The following is a 13,370-nucleotide window of genomic DNA, read 5'->3' on the forward strand; positions in this document are numbered from 1 at the left end:
CTCTGTAGCTGGGACACTTTATTCTGCATTTCATATTGTTTTACCTTGTACTAACTCAATGCACTGTGTAATGAATTGATCTGTATGGACAGAATGCAAGACAATTTTTGCACTGTACCTCGGTACATGTGACAGTAATAAACCAATTTACCAACTTACCAATTTATCTACTATCCTTTCAGACAGAACATCCCAGATGACAGCACCTCACTGTATCTAAACATTTCTGTTCCTCCCATCCTCTGATTCTTTCACCAGTTATCATATGCTTCTTGCTTTGAATTTTATAAAGGGAGGAACTGACTGACCCATGTGATAAAACTCATACCAGCTAAAGAAGGCGTAAAGTGGTAATCAGAATCAAAATCAGGTTTATTATCACTAACATATGATGTGAAATGTGTTGTTTTCACAAGATCACAAGGGAGCAGAAGTAGGCTATTCAGCCCATTGAGTCTGCTCCAAGGAAAAGGGAAAAAAGAAAAAGAAATGAGAAATTGGGGGGGGGGGGGGGGGGGGGGGGGGCAGGTGAAAGAAAAACACGCTATCCTAACCCCAATTTCCGGCCTTATCCCCATATCCCTTGATACCCCAATTATTTAGATATATGTCTATCTCTTCCCTAAACGCCTCCAATGATCTGGCCTCCACTGCTGTACCTGGCAAGGAATTCCACAAATTCACCACCCTCTGGCTAAAGAAATTTCTCCTCTCTTTTAAACCTGTACCCTCTAATGTACTGCGGCAGCAGTACAGTGCAAGACATGAAATTACTATAAATTAAAAAGATAAATAAATAGTGCAAAAAAAAGGAATAACGAGGTAGTGTTCATGGGTTCATGGACCATCCAGAAATCTGATGGCAGAGGGGAGGAAGCTGTTCCTGAATTTTTGAGTGTGGGTCTTCAGGCACAGCAGTGTAGCAGTTAGCGTAACGCTATTACAGCGCCAGCGACCCAGGTTCAATTCCGGCCACTGTCTGTAAGGAGTCTGTACTTTCTCCCCGTGTCTGCGTGGGTTTCCTCCGGGTGCTCCGGTTTCCTCCCACATTCCAGATTCACGGGTTTGGAGCTGTGGGCATGCTATGTTGGCACCAGAAGTGTGGCGACACTTGCGGGCTGCCCCCAGAACATTCTCAGTAATGCAAAAAGATGCATTTCACTGTGTGTTACGATGTATATGTGACTAATAAATAAATATCTTTATATCTGTACCTCCTCCCCGATGGTAGTAAAGAGAAGAGGGCATGTCCCGGGTGGTGAGGGCCCTTAGTGATGAATGCCACCTTTTGAGGCACCGCCTCTTGAAGATGTCCTCGATGGTGGGGAGGGTTGTGCCCGTGATGGAGCTGGCTGAGTCTACAACCCTCTGCAGCCTCTTGCGACCCTGTGCATTGGAGCCTCCATACCAGGCAGGGACGTAACCAGTCAGAATGTTATCCACCATACACCTGTAGAAATTTGCAAGACTCTTTGGTGACATACCAAATCTCCTAATGAAGTAGAGCCGCTGGCATGCCTTCTTCATGATTGCATCAATGTGTTGGGCCCAGGACAGATCCTCTGAGATTCTGATGCTCAGGAACTTGAAGCTGCTCACCCTTTCCACCGCTGACCCTTCAATGAGGACTGGTGTGTGTTCTCCCGACTTCCCCTTCCTGAAGTCCACACTCAGTTCCTTGGTCTTGCTGACGTTGAGTACAAGGTTGTTGTTGCAACACCACTCAACCAGCCGATCTATCTCACTGCTGTACACTTCCTCATCGCCATCCGAGATTCTGCCAACAACAGTGGTGTCATCGGCGAATTTATAGATGGCGTGTGAGCTGGGCCTAGCCACACAGTTATGAGTGTAGAGAGAGTAGAAAGAACAGTGGGCTAAGCACGCATCCTTGAGGTGTGCCTGTGTTGATTGTCAGTGAGGAGGAGATGTTACTACCGGTCCGCACTGACTGTGGTCTCCCGATAAAGAAGTCAAGGATCCAGTTGAAGAGGGAGGTACAGAGTCCCAGGTTTTGAAGCTTGGTTATTAATACTGAGGGGATAATGGTGTTGAACGCTGAGCTGTAATCGATAAAAATCAGCCTGATGTATGTCTTGTGGTTGTCTAGGTACCCCAAAGCAGAGTGGAGAGCCAGTGAGATTACATTAAAGAAGACGTACAGCACGCTTGCCTTCATCAGTCAGGGCATAAAGAGTCAGGAAGTCATGTTTCAGCTGTATAAAACTTTAGTTAGGCTGCATTTGGAGTATTGTGTGCAGTTCTGGTCACCCCATTACAGGAAGGATGTGAGGCTTTGGAGAGGGTGCAGAAGAGGTCCATGAGGATGCTGCCTGGACTAGAGGGTATAAGCTATAAGGAGAGGTTGGACAGACTTGGGTTGTTCTCTGGAGCTTCGGAGGTTGAGGGGAGACCTGATAGAAGTGTCTAAGAATATGAGAGGCAGAGATAGGGGAGACAGTCAGAATCTTTTTCCCAGGGTAGAAATGTCAAATACTGGAGGACATCATTTAAGGTGTGAAGGGGAAAGTTTAAAGGGGATGAGGTGTAGCGGTTCGCGTAACGCTATTACAGCGCCAGCAACCCGGGTTCAATTCCAGCCGCTGTCTGTAAGGAGTTTGTACGTTCTCCCCGTTTGTGTGCATTGGTTTCCTCCGGGTGCTACACCTCATCTCCTTTAAACTTTCCCCTTCACACCTTAAATGATGTCCTCCAGTATTTGACATTTCTACCCCGGGAAAAAGATTCTGACTGTCTACCCTATCTCTGCCTCTCATAACCTTATACACTTCTATCAGGTCTCCCCTCAACCTCCGACATTCCAAAGACGTACGGGTTAGGAAGTTGTGGGCGTGCTATGTTGGCTCCGGAAGCGTGGCGACACTTGCGGGCTGCCCCCAGAACACTACGCAAAAGATGTATTTCACTGTGTGTTTTGACGTACACGTGGCTAACAAAGATATCTCATCTCTCAGATGTGCGGGGCAAGTTTTTACAGAGAGTAGGTGCTTGGAATGGGCCGCCAAGGATAATGGTGAAAGCAGACACGATGGAGGCAGATATAATAGCGGCATTTAAGAGGCTGTTAGACAGACACATGAATGTGCAGGGAATGGAGGGATATGGATCATGTGCAGGCAGAAGAGATTTAGTTTAATTTGGCATTGTGTTCAACACAGACATTGTGGGCTGAAGGGCCTGTTCCTATGCTCTATGTTTTATTCCTGCCTTGCATCAGTCATACACTTAGATCTAGTTGCCAGGTACTTAGCAGTAGGTCTAATCAGGAACTGGGCAAGGAGGGTAATAAGTTGCAAAGAACTCAGCTTAATATTGACTCCTTGCAAGCAAGAATTATTAAATTATTGAGCCACTAAGGAAATGATAATAACTCAGTCCACAGTTAATGAAAGGCATAATGTCTTTCCTTATTGAAAGGCTTTATCTGTTGGCATCGAGCCACTGTACCCAGGTGGTGTTATGGGTGAAGAAAGAGTAAATAAAGCCTTGTGTTTAAAGCAGAATCTGAAGGACGTGGTAAAGCTTGTCACATTTTTGGTTTCCAATATTTAATCAGTGGTGAACATGGATAATACAGCTGGCAACCAGAAACAGCAGAGAGTTGTGGACACAGCTCAGCACATCTTGGAAACCAGCCTCCCCTCCATGGATGCTGTCTATACCTCTCGCTGCCTTGGTGAAGCAGCCAGCATAATAAAAGACCCCACCCACCCCTGACATTCTCTCTTCTCCCCTCTCCCATCAGGCAGAAGATACAGGAGCCTGAGGGCACGTACCACCAGGCTCAAGGACAGCTTCTATCCGGCTGTTATAAGACTATTGAACGGTTCCCTAGTACGATGAGATGGACTCTTGACCTCACGATCTACCTTGTTGTGACCTTGCATCTTATTGCACTGCACTTCCTCTGTAGCTGTGACACTTTACTCTGTACTGTTATTGTTTTAACCTTGTACTACCTCAATGCACTGTGTAATGAACTGATCTGTACAATCGGTATGTAAGACAAGTTTTTCACTGTACCTCGGTACAAGTGACAATAATAAACCAATACCAATACTAATACAAGTCTTCACATCTCTATCCAAGACCATGTTTAATTTTGATCAAGGTATACGTATTGTCTCAAATCAATGGGGACAAATGAAGCAAAAGTAAGTTGTTTTTTGATCAGTAAAAGCAGATTGGGAGCAGATGCCTTCAGGTAAAGCAAGTTCTGACAAATGAGAGTCTTTTCAAAGAGTTCAGGAACAATATGTTCCACTAAGGGTGAAAGGCAAAGATGGTAAGATTAAGGAACCTTGGATGATAAAAGTTATTGAAGCAGCAAAAAATCTGCTGGAGGAACTCAGCGGGTCGAGCAGCATTTGTTGGGGGAAAGGAATTGTCGATGTTACGGGTCTAAACCCTGCATCAGGACTGAGAGTGGAGAGGGGAGATGGCCGGTGTAAAGAGGGGGGGGGGGGAGTGGTGAGGCAGGGGCCAGAGATGATGGGTGGTTAATGAAGGTTTGAACCAACAGGTATAAGGCAACGACAATCAAGCAATTCTCCTGAGGAATATAAAGGGCATAGAAAAGAATTTAAGAAAGAAATTAGGCAGGAAAGAAGAGGCCATGAAATATCCTTGGCAAGTAATATTAAGGAGAATCCTGAGTCATTCTCGAAGTATATCAGGAGCAAGAGGGTATCCAGGGAAAGAATGGGGCCCTTTAGAGATCCAAAGGGATGTGGGCAAGGTCTTAAATATTCACCAAGGAGAGGGATGTGGAGGATAGCAGGTTCACGGAGAGGCATGTGGTAGTCTGGAGCATGTCAGAGTTAAGAAGGTGGAGATGTTAGGTATCTTGGAATGCATAAGGGTGGATAAATTCCCAGGGCTGGATGGGATCTATCCCAGAATGTTATGGTAAACAAGGAAGCAGATTGTTGAGGCCCTGGCAGAGATTTTTCCATTTTTGTTAGCCACAGGCAGGGTACCAGAAGACTGGACAATAGCTGATGTTGTTCCTTTATTTAAGGACAGCAGGGATAATCCAGGGAACTACAGACCGGCGAGCTTTACATCAGTAGTTGGGAAATTATTGGAGAAAAGTGTAGCGGTTAGCATAACGCTATTACAGCGCCAGCGACCCGGGTTCAATTCTGGCCGTTGCCTGTAAGGAGTTTGTACGTTCTCCCCGTGTCTGCGTGGGCTTCCTCCGGGTGCTCCGGTTTCCTCCCACATTCCAAAGACGTACAGGTTAGGAAGCTGTGGGCATGCTGTGTTGGCGCCAGAAGCGTGACGACACTTGTGGGCTGCCCCCAGAACACTCTACACAAAAGGTGCATTTCACTGTGCGTTTCGATGTACGTATGACTAATAAAGATATTTTATCTTATTAGGGACAGGATTTATGTACATACAGAATGGCGAGGACTGGTTTGGGATCATCAGCAAGGGCATGAGGGTGGGGGAGGGGACGAAATCCTGTTTCATTGATTTGATTGAGTTTTTTGAGACGTTAGCAAAGGAAGGTGCTGCAGGCAGGCCAGTAGATGTTGTCTACGTGGACTTTAGTAAGATACTTGACAAGGTCCCACTTGGTAAGCTGGTCCAGAAGGTTAAGGGGCATGGGATCTAAGGTAAACTGGCTAATTGGATCCAAAGTTGCCCTGGCGATTGGAGACAGAGGGTGGTGGAAGGATGTTTTTTTCTGATTGGAAGTCTGTGACTAGTGATGTACCACAGGGATTGGTGCTGGGACCTTTGCTCCTTGTGATGTACATTAACGACTTGGATGTGAAGGTATGAAGTTTGATTAGTAAGTTCATGGATGACACAAAAGCCGATGGTGTTGTGGATAGTGCGGAAGTTTGTCCAAAGCTTCAGCGGGACATAGATCAGATAGGAAGTTGGGTAGAGTGTTGGCAGATGGAATTTAATCCCGACAAGTGTCGGATGATTCATTTTGGGAAGTCAGATAGGGGTAGAGCATATAAATAGTGATGAACAGAGAAGGTACAAGACATACTTCCCTGAACATGGCAACACAGGTTGTAAACAACATGCTTGTCTTTAGAGGCTGAGGCAGAGAGTAGAAGAGTTGGGACGTTATGTTGCAACTTTACAAAGCATTGGTTAAAAACAGAACTGCACCCAATACTCCAAGTGCGGTCTAACCAGTGTTTTGACTTCACTTGGAGTATTGGGTGCAGTTCTGTTTGTACGTTAGATTTCCAGCATTGCAGTTTTTTTGATTACCAGGACACTGCCTGGATTAGAGATTTACCAGGATGTTGCCTGGATTGGAGAGCATGTCTTATGAGGATAGGTTGAGCGAGCTAGGGCTTTTCTCTTTGGCGAGAGGGAGGATGAGAGGTGACTTGATAGAGGTGTACAAGATGATAAGAGGCATAGATCGAGTGGACAGTCAGAGACTTTTTCCCAGGACGAAAATGGCTAACACGAGGGGGCATAATTTTAAGGTGACTGGAGGAAGGTATAAGGGGGATATCAGGGGTAAGTTTTTTTACACAGAGAGTGGTGGGTGCGTGGAACGCACTGCCGGCAGAGGTTGTGGGGGCAGATACATTAGGGACATTTAAGAGACTCTTAGATAGATACATGAATGATAGAGAAACGGGAGGGCTACGTGGGAGGGAAGGGTTAGATAGATCTTAGAGCAGGATAAAATGTCAGTACAACAGGGACTGTACTGTGCTGTAATGTTCTATGTTCTATGATTAACACCGTCACCGGCTGATTCCCCACCAAACTCTACACCATCCTGAACTGGAAATATATTATTGTTCTTGATCATCACTGGGTCTAAATCCTGGAACTTGCTCTCCATCAGCACTAATAGGAACACCTTCACCAGTATGACAGCAGTAGTTCAACAAGGCAGCTCACCAATGCCTTAGGACATAGAACATGGAACATTACAGCACAGTACAGGCCCTTCGGCCCACAATGTTGTGCCGACAATTTATCCTGCTCTAAGATCTATCTAACCCTTCCCTCCCACATAGCCCTCCATTTCTCTATCATTCATGTATCTATCTAAGAGTCTCTTAAATGGCTCTAATGTATCTTCCCCCACAACCTCTGCAGGGCCGAAGGGCCTGTTTCCGTGCTGTATAAAATAGGGGCTGGACCAGTAGGACAGAGAAGAGGAGAAATCAATGGAGTGTTGCGGAGGCTCAGTCACTGAGTATTTTCAAGGCAGAGATTGGTTGACGTCAAAGGGTTAGAGCAGGAAGGTAGAAGGTCAGCCATGATCTTATCAAATGGTAGAGCAGGTGGGAAGGGCTCAGTGGCCTCCTGCTCTATGTCATGTATTCTTATGTTCTACAATGGAGTACTGGAGGCAAGTTAACATGCCCTGTTGATAACATATGAGGAACATTTGACAGCTCTTGGGCTGTACTCCTTGGAGTTCAGAAGAATTAGGGGGGGACCTCATAGAAACATTTTGAATGTTAAAAGGCCTGGACAGAGTAGATGTGGCAAAGTTGTTTCCCACGGTAGAGGAGTCTAGTACAAGAGGGCACGGCTTCAGGATTGAAGGGCGCCCATTCAGAACAGAGATGCGGAGAAACTTCTTTAGCCAGGGAGTGGTGAATCTGTGGAATTTGTTGCCACGGGTGGCTGTGGAGGCAAATTCATTGGGTGTATTTAAGGCAGAGATTGACAGGTATCTTAATAGCCAGGGCATCAAAGGTTATGGTGAGAAGGCGGGGGAGTGGGGCTAAATGGGAGAATGGATCAGCTCATGATAGAATGGCGGAGCAGACTCGATGGGCTGAATGGCCGACTCCTGCTTCTTTGTCTTATGGTCTTAAGATCATAAGCTGTTCGGTACTCTTCCAATGGACATTAATTGCACGTGGTCTTCCCAGAGTGCTGTCCACTGGGATTAAGGGATGACACCAGCTCTTAGGTCACTTTCAGGTCCCCATGGCGAGTGCCATCAGTCCCCAGCCTCTTTCCCATAACATTTTACGATGCTGCTGTCAGATAAACTTATTTTTAAATGGATGAATAGTTCAGTGAATGACTGTGACATATTTGTAGTCGAATGGGGTTTGTTTTCACTCCTGGAAGTTCTGCAAGTGATAAATGGTCAAAATCTCTATAATTATCTATTTATTTCAGACCAAAATATAAATACATGTAATTATTTAACTCTTCATGTCCCTGATCTGTTTCCCTGAGCTTCAGAGCAGTTGTCTCCTTTTGATTCCATTCCAACAGGCACCTCGCTGGCCATCTTCCAACGTTTTAGCCAAGACTCCATCTTCATGGAGACATTGAGCATGGAAACTGGCCCTGAGTGCGTACCGACCATCAACCACCCATTTACACTAACCCTACATTAATCCCATTTTGTTCTCCTCACATTCTCATCAACTGCCCCCAGATTCTACCCCTCACCTACACACTAGGGGCAATCTACAGCGGCCAATTAACCCACCGACCCGCACGTCTTTGGGATGTGGGCGGAAACTGGAGCACCCAGGGGAAATCCGCAGAGTCACAGGAAGAATGTGCAAGCTCCTCACAGACAGCACCAGAGGTCGGGATCGAACCCGGGCCTCTGGAGCTGCGAGGCAGCGACCCTACTAGTTGCATCACTGTGCCGATGCATGTCCTCCACTGCCCTTGTACTCATTTCTATTGAGTCATTGTTGTGAAACAGATTCGAGGTCCCGAAAGACAAGGACTCTGAACACAATCTTAGAGTTAAATGATTTACTTACAGAGGCAAATGCGGGGAAAAGGTAATGGGGGGGGCAACTCGCACACACACACCGGTGATAGCAAGCATGGGAAAATCACAACAAGGGTAAGATACACACACAACAAACTGGGTATATACTATCAAGGAAAACCAATACGCTACCTGCCACCCCTTGACTCAGTGCAGGCACAGCTCTGTGCTACCAGGAATACTAACTAAAATGTTCAGTGCACGCCTCACCAATGAGCCGGTTCGTCCCTCAGAGCAGACACAAAGAGAGTGAGCCAAGCACATGTGGCACTCTTTATACTGCTGGAGGTCTGGGGGGTCCAGCCCAGGTAATTTACAAAGGCCAATGGTCAGGTGTGCACTGATGGGTAGGGCAGGGCCAAACCTTGATTGGCCAAGGTGTGACTTCCGACCAGGTAGGGGCAGTGCTGTCTTCATAACAGGTAGGGGCAGTGCTGTCACGTGACAGCCACGACCCTCCACAATACAGTCATGTTACCTCATAGAGCCATACAAAACAGGAACAGGCCCTTCGGCCCACCAAGTCCATGCTGACCATCAACTACCCATCTATACTATTCCCATTTACCAGCACTTCTATGCCTTGGTGATTCAAGTGCTCATCTAGATACCTATTAAGCATTTTGAGAGTCTCTGCCTCCAGATTCCAACCATCTCTTGGGTAAAACAGGTCCTCCTCAGATCCCCTCTAAACCTCTTACGCCAAACCTATGCCCTCTAGATTTAGATTCCTCTGCTATGGGGAATTTTTTCTCTGTCAACCCTCTGCCCGACTATATCCCCTCTCCTCACTGTCTCACACTGGCTCCCACTTCAACAATGGCTCGATTTTAAGAATCTCACCCTTGTTCCCAAAGTATTCGATCAATCCCTGCTTCCCAGACCCGTAAGCTTATCCATCCTCCATCACTCCGAGATCCCTGTGCTCCTCCAGGTCTGGCCCCTTGATTATCCCAAAGGAGTGAGGGAAGGAATTCCAGAGCTCGGAGCCTGGGTAACTGGAGGCACGGCGGCCAGTAGTGAAGGGATTAAATTCGAGGATGATTAGGTAGCCAGACTGGAGGAAGGCAGAGATTTCAGAGGGTTCTGAGGTTGGGAGGGGAGACCATGAGAGTAGTGGGCTCTGCCCAATACATCACGGGCACTCTCTCCCCACCATTGGGAGTATCTACAGGAGGCGCTGCCTCAAGAAGGCAACATCCATCATCAAAGATCCCCACCATCCGGGCCGTGCCATCTTCTCGCAGCTCCCATCGGGCAGGAGGTACAGAAGCCTGAAGTCCCCACACCACCAGGTTCAGGAACAGCGACTTCCCTTCAACCATTCAGTTCTTGTACCAACCAGCAAAACCCTAATCACTACAGTTTAGCAACACTATGATCACTTTGATCACTTTGCACTACAATGGACTGTGCTTTTTTTGTCCTAACTGTGTTATTGGAAAAATTGTGTTTAATTTCTGTTTTTCTTGTGAATGCTGCTTATCTGATGCTATGTGCCTGTGATGCTGCTGCAAGTAAGTTTTTCACTGCCCCTGTGCACACATGTACCTGCACATGTTACAATAAACTCGACTTTGATGATGGGGAGGTGGAGAACACACAGAGGGATTTGAAAACAAAAGGATAAGGATTTTAATCTCAAGGTGGTGCTTAGCCAAGAGCCAATGTGGTTGAGTGAGCACAGAGGTGTTGGGTGAATGGGATCTGGTTTGACTTCGGACACGAACAGAGGCATGACACTGTTGGATGAGTTCATGCTTATATAAAGTGGAAAAAGAAGCCAGCCACAAGAAGGACTGTTCCCGACAGGACTCCCTGTTCCACTTCTCCGTCTCGCCAACACTCACTCCCCTTTTCACAGCATCTTCCCATGCACCTGCAGGAGACGCAACACCTGCCCTTTTACATCCTCCCTTTGCAGCTTCCAGGGAGACAGATACTCCTTCCTGGTGAAGCAGCCATCCATATGCACCTCTTCCACTTTAAGGTGGCAGGCACAGTAGTGCAGTGGTTAGTGTAACACTTTACAGCGCCAGCAACCCGGGTTCAATTCCGGCCACTGTTCTGTAAGGAGTTTGTACGTTCTCCCCGTGTCTGCATGGGTTTCCTCCGGGTGCCCCGGTTTCCTCCCACATTCCAAAGATGTACGGGTTGGGAAGTTGTGGGCATGCTATGTTAGCGCCAGAAGCATGGCGACACTTGCGGGCTGCCCCCAGAACACTCTACGCAAAAGATGCATTTCACTGTGTGTTTCGATGTACATGTGACTAATAAAGATATCTAACTCTATACTGGGGAAACCCAATGTAGATTGGGTGCCAGTTTGCACAGCAAATCTTTTTTGGTCTGCCGAGGTGATCCTAACCTTCCAGTCACTTTAATTCTCCATCCCACTCCCACTCTGACCTCTCTACCGAGATCTCTCGCACCATTCCAACCAAGCATGCCACAGCCCTCGAGACTCAACACTAAATTCAACAGGTTCAGATAACAGCCAGCACAGTGGCACAGCTAGTAGAGACACTGCCTCACAGCGGCAGAGACCCGGGTTCGATCCTGACCTCCACATGGAGTTTGCACGCTCTCCCTGTGACCACGTGGATTTCCCCTGGGGGCTCCAGTTTCCTCCCACATCCCAAAGACGTGCGGGCTGGTAGGCTAATAGGCCACTGTAAATTGCTGCAAATTGTGTAGGTGAGTACAAAGGTAGACAGGGTGGTGAAGAAGGCATTTGGCACGCTTGCCTTCATCGGTCAGGACATTGTGTGCAAGAGCTGGGACATCATGCAACTGTACGTATCATTGGTGAGACCACACTTGGGGCACTTTGCGCAGTTCTGGTCACCCAGCTACGGGAAGGATGTGATTAAAAGCCAGAAACAGTGCAGAAAAGATTTATGAGGATGTTACCGGGACAGGCTGTGAATTGCACCTAGAATATAGGGATTAATGGAGGACTTGCGTTCAAGTTCAAGTTACTTTATTGTCAGTCACCCACGTGCTGTAAAACACATGAAGGAACGAAATGTCGTTTCCCCCAGACTCACACAACAGAGGACATACATAAAACAGAGGACATACAATAAACATACAATAAAAATTGTGCAAGTACAAATGGTGCAAAAAATGGTGTATACAGGATACAAAATTAGTGCAAAACCGAGTAGGACGAAGAAAATACAGAACTCAGTGCGTTGCACTAATTGTATAAACATGGTCAGCAGCAGCCAAAGTTCTTATACACCGTTGTGCAAACCAGGGCTTTTGACGCGGCATTTGTCTGAAACTGTCCCCAGGGTATACAGAAGCCTGACAGCCTGGGGGGAAGAAACTGTTGTACAGTCTAGTAGTTCTGGCCCGGATGCTCGGGTACCACTTGCCAGACGTAATTGGGTGGTTGATATTCAGTGTGGACTCGATGGGCCAAAAGGGCCTGTTTCTCTGCTCTGTCCCTCCAGGACTCTAACCTGCCTCCAGTGTGTGTGAGGCCAGCCCTTATAAAACCTCATCAACCTCAAACATTAACTCTGTTTCTCTCTCCACAGATGCTGCCTGACCCGCTGAGCGCTTTATAAGATTATGAGAGGCATAGATAGGGTAGACAGACCAGAATCTTTTTCTCAGGGTAGAGATGTCACATACTAGAGGGCATGCATTGAAGGTGAGAGGGGGAAAGTTTAAGGGAGATGCGTGGGGCAGGTGTTTTACACAGAGTGGTGGGTGCCTGGAACAGGCTACCAGGGCTGCTGGTGGAGGCAGATACTATGGTGGGGTTTAAGAGGCTGTTAGACAGACACGTGAACATGCAGGGAATGGAAGGATATGGATCATGTGCAGGCAGAAGGGATTTAGTTTAATTCAGTGCAGACATTGTGGGCTGAAGGGCCTGTTCCTGTCCTGTACTGTTCTGTGGTCTTGGACAGCCAAAATAGCTTGTGTTTGTATAGTGCACTTACACAAGAATTAACTACAGGATTATCAAACTTCATTGTCCTTTACCGATATCTGGAGGTCAAGTAACACAAATAAGAGCAGGAGTAGGTCACTCAACTCCTCAAATTTAAGGTCATGACTGAGCTTTGACCTGCAAACCAGGTAAGGCTGAGGGTTCAGATTTGGTCCAAAGTTAAGGCCCTGTGAGGCTTGACAGGTTGGATGTGGAGGGGATGTTTACACTTGTGGGAGTATCTCAAACAAGGGGTCACTGTTTAAAAGTAAACGTAGACCACAGAACAGTACAGCACAATACAGGCCCTTCAGCCCACAATGTTGTGCCGACCTTTAAACCTCGCCTAAGAATATCTAACCCCTTCCTCCCACATATCCCCCTATTTTAATTTCCTCCATATGCTTATCTAGTAATCTCTTGAATTTGACCAATGTACCCGTCTCCACCCCCACCCCAGGCAGCGCATTCCATGCCCCAACCACTCTCTGGGTAAAAAACCTCCCTCTGATATCTCCCTTGAACTTCCCACCCATTACTTTAAAGCCGTGCCCTCTTGTATTGAGCATTGGTTCCCTGGGAAAGAGGTGCTGGCTGTCCACTCTATCTATTCCTCTTAATATTTTGTACATCTCTATCATGTCT

The sequence above is a fragment of the Pristis pectinata genome, chromosome 1 (assembly GCF_009764475.1).
Source record: "Pristis pectinata isolate sPriPec2 chromosome 1, sPriPec2.1.pri, whole genome shotgun sequence".
Classification (NCBI taxonomy): domain Eukaryota; kingdom Metazoa; phylum Chordata; class Chondrichthyes; order Rhinopristiformes; family Pristidae; genus Pristis; species Pristis pectinata.